At 54.3% G+C, this 3499-nt stretch overlaps 1 pseudogene; it reads right to left on the reverse strand.

Moving 5' to 3' along the window:
* Window positions 1–1365: 1365 nt before the first annotated feature.
* LOC105731420 (inactive rhomboid protein 1-like) lies at window positions 1366–3241 on the reverse strand (annotated as a pseudogene).
* Window positions 3242–3499: the final 258 nt, after the last annotated feature.

A 3499-nucleotide genomic window follows, 5' to 3' on the forward strand; every position in this document is an offset into this window, starting at 1 on the left:
CAGGTGTGTGTCTGTGCGTTCCAGAGCATGTGTGTGCTTTATTACAGGCACATCCTCCTTACTTACATTGCCTGACCCTGTAGGCGTCTGTGTTTGCAACCCTGGTGCCACCCATTACTCTTAAGTAGCACCCATCAGTTCTCCCCTTCCTACAGTCAGCCCCTCAGAGGAGGCATGGCTGTCATTGAGGCACAGTCTACAAAGGTTGTCATGGAAGCCAGGGGACCCTCAGAGCCACTGTCTGTACTGGGTGAAGCTGCCCTCCAATGCCTCCCACCCGCCTCTCAGATCCCTACCCACACCTCACCTCCCAAGGCGCCAGGGCACAGACAAGATCTCAGCAGTGGACAGAAACCAAGGGTCCAGTCAGAGAAGACCCTCGGGCCTGAAGAATGACAGCCTGAGGTTAAGCAAAGTGGTCATCAAGAACCAGGAGTCAATAAGAAGCTGAGCGGTCGCCTGGCAGGGGAGCTGGTGGAACAGAGGCTCGCGGTGGGGAACACGGGGGAGTGCACCTTGTTCAATCTGCACACATCTGTGCCCTAGCCCTGATTCAGGGGACTCTGACTCAGAATAACCTGGGCAGGGTCCCAGGGCCTGTATTTTTAAAGCTCACCAGGTGGTTTGGATACACAGCAAGAGTTGAGAATCCCCTGAGAAGTGTGATAGAAATATAAATTCATGGCAAAACCAAAGTAAGGAGTCTAAGGAGTCTGACAGCACCAAGCATTGCGGAGGGTGTGGAGCAACTGGAACTCTCAGACACTGCTGGTGGTGGTGTAAGGTGGTACGGCTACTTTGGAAAGGTGTTTGACAGTATCCATTAACATTTCGAGATATGCATATTCTAAACAATATCTCAATAAAGCTGATAACACATGCATATCCTATGGGCTGGTGAGTCCACTTGAAGGTATATACGCAATAGAAATGTATGCATTCAGCTACCACAGCCATGTTTAGGCACCAGAGAGCTCACAGCAGCATTTTCCATAAAAGTCAAAAATTGAAACAAACTGAAAGTCCAACCACAGCAGAAGAGATTAATACAAATGGTGGCATATTCATGCAATGGAACATTTTTATTTTTCTAGTTAATGGCAGCTAAAACGCTCCCACTCCATGTATTGGCCACATGAGGTGGTCGTCAAGAGACAAGTTAGAAGGATATCGCAGGAAGTAGTATAATAAACGCCCGGCAGTACGAGTGGTTCAACAGAAGTGAGCGAGACACAAGAGGCCTGTCTCCAGGACACAGGCCAGTCCCCCACATGGAGCAGGTGACTCCTGTAAGCCTGTGAGGCTCACGGTTGCCATGTCTGCTCTGGCCTGCAGGAGCTCACGGCCCCGGGAGCCGCAGCCAGCTCAGTGGAGCTGAGCATCCAGTTCCTACTACTCACAGAACTTGTCAGTGAAGGAGATGCAGGTGAGGAGCTCACACCACTCACAGTGGACAGGATAGGAGTAGAAGAGGACCACCAGGCCAGCCAGAAGGCCCAGGAAGACCACCTGAAAGATGATGATCTGGCAGTGTTTCCAGTGCAGGTTGAACTTGACAAAGCTGATGTAGGGTAAGACGGCGAAGGAGAGGAAGAAGCCATTGATGAACCCCGAGAGGTGGGCAAAGTTGTCAATCCAGGGCAGCAGCCCAACGGTGAAGACGAAGAACACCACAGCCAGCAGCTTGAAGAAGGCATGCCAGGGCCGTGCCAGGATCTGCTACCTCTGGAAGAGCTGGCCAGGATCCCAAAGTGGGATCCAGCCAGACCCACCACTGCACAGTACAGCAGGAAGATGCCACTGGCCAGTTTGTCAGTGACATCATTCAGCAGGTAGATGATGGCTATGTGGTGCCAGTCTGCCAGCTTCTCCAGGTCCCACAGGACGGTCATCTGGAAGCAGATGGTTACCAGGCAGTGCAGGATCCTGGCGTGCAGGAAGAGGGACAGCCACAGGCGTTAGAACTGGTCAAGGACCTTGGGGTTGAGGAAAGGCAGGAGCCCACACACATCATCCATGCAGTGCACCTGAGAGCAGAGTGTGGCCTCCTCAAGGAAGTAGACCGGGAGGTGATCTCACACCTGCCCTTGGTGCCAATGCAGCAGGGCTGCCCTGTGATGCCACAGTCCATGTGGGGTAGGTTGGTGTGGTTCCCAGCACTGTTTTTGGTGCAGACTGGCCACTTGGTGATGTCTTCTGACCAATCATGGGGGTATTCAGAGGAGGGCTCATCACATACCCTGGCATCCTGGTGGCAGACAGAGCCAAACTGTCTCTTGTGGCTGGCCAGCTCTGGGGTGCTGGGATGGATGGGCCACTTTACGCACACTGCCAGCATGGATGAGCACTCCTCCTCCGAGGTCTGCACTCAGCCCAACCTGTCGTTGCACACGTAGCAGGCTGAGTGCTTCTCGCAATCACGCGCTGCGCGAATGAAGCTGTTCACCTGCAGACCCTGGTGCGTGCAGGGCGAAAACTTGGCACCCAGGTGAATGAGGGCCTCCGAGCTGGGCCCGATCCAGTTCTCTCGCTGCACATACTTAACGTTCTCGTAGACCCTGCAGCTCCGCAGCTCCGCGTCCACTGTTTCATGCTGAGAGAAGCCGATGGGCGCGATGCCATGGATGCACACGGCTAGAATGGTGATAAGCCTGTGCACGAAGGTGACCCAATAGGTGAAGAAGGGCCTGTGGTCGTCCATGTCCTCGATCTGGTGCTTGACGAAGCTGTCGATGCGCTTGCGGTACGTACGGTTGGTAAACCGTCCCACCATGCCCAGCCCAGACGGCCATTTCGCCCAGGCGAAGACTTTGCGCACCAGCACCGCGATGCGCTGGCCCCGCCGTGTTCCAGCAGTGCTCACTACCTCCTGTCGGAGCCGCCCCTTGGGCTGCGAGGCTGCGGCGCCCTTCTGCTTCCTCCAACCTCACTCCAGGGGCAGCATCAGGTGGCTGCGCTCAAGCTCACTGCGGTCCAGGGCCCCTCTGGTGAGGTCCGCCTGCTCCAATGTCTTCTCTCAGCCCTTGAGCGCTGCCTTGGATGGGAACTCGAAAACTTCGTCAGGTTTGTGGACAGCGCTTCATGGAGGGTACCTTTCCAGGCAAAGAAGGATGTGTCCAGCTCTTCAGGAAAATCAATCCAGAAAGCTGGCTGGAGTGAAGCTTCGACGCTGTGCCCGGCACAAGGTGCCATCCATAACCAAGCGGGCTTTCATCAGTGCTGTGGCTGCCGGGAAGCTCATACCAACTCTCACTTCACCCAAGGGAACTTTACATAACAAATAAAACACTGCGCAACATACAACGAAAAGGATGAATATCAAAAATATCATGCTGAGGCCAGGCGCAGAGGCTCACGCCTCTAATCCCAGCATTTTGAGAGGCCGAGGCAGGTGGATCACAACGAGGTCAGGAGTTCGAGACCAGTCTGGCCAACATGGAGAAATCCCTTCTCTACTAAAAGTACAAAAATTAGCTGGGCGTGGTGGTGGACACCTGTA

This window comes from Aotus nancymaae, unplaced genomic scaffold, assembly GCF_030222135.1.
Source record: "Aotus nancymaae isolate 86718 unplaced genomic scaffold, 86718_ANA_hifiasm-v0.15.2.pri h1tg000046l, whole genome shotgun sequence".
Taxonomy (NCBI): Eukaryota; Metazoa; Chordata; class Mammalia; order Primates; family Aotidae; genus Aotus; species Aotus nancymaae.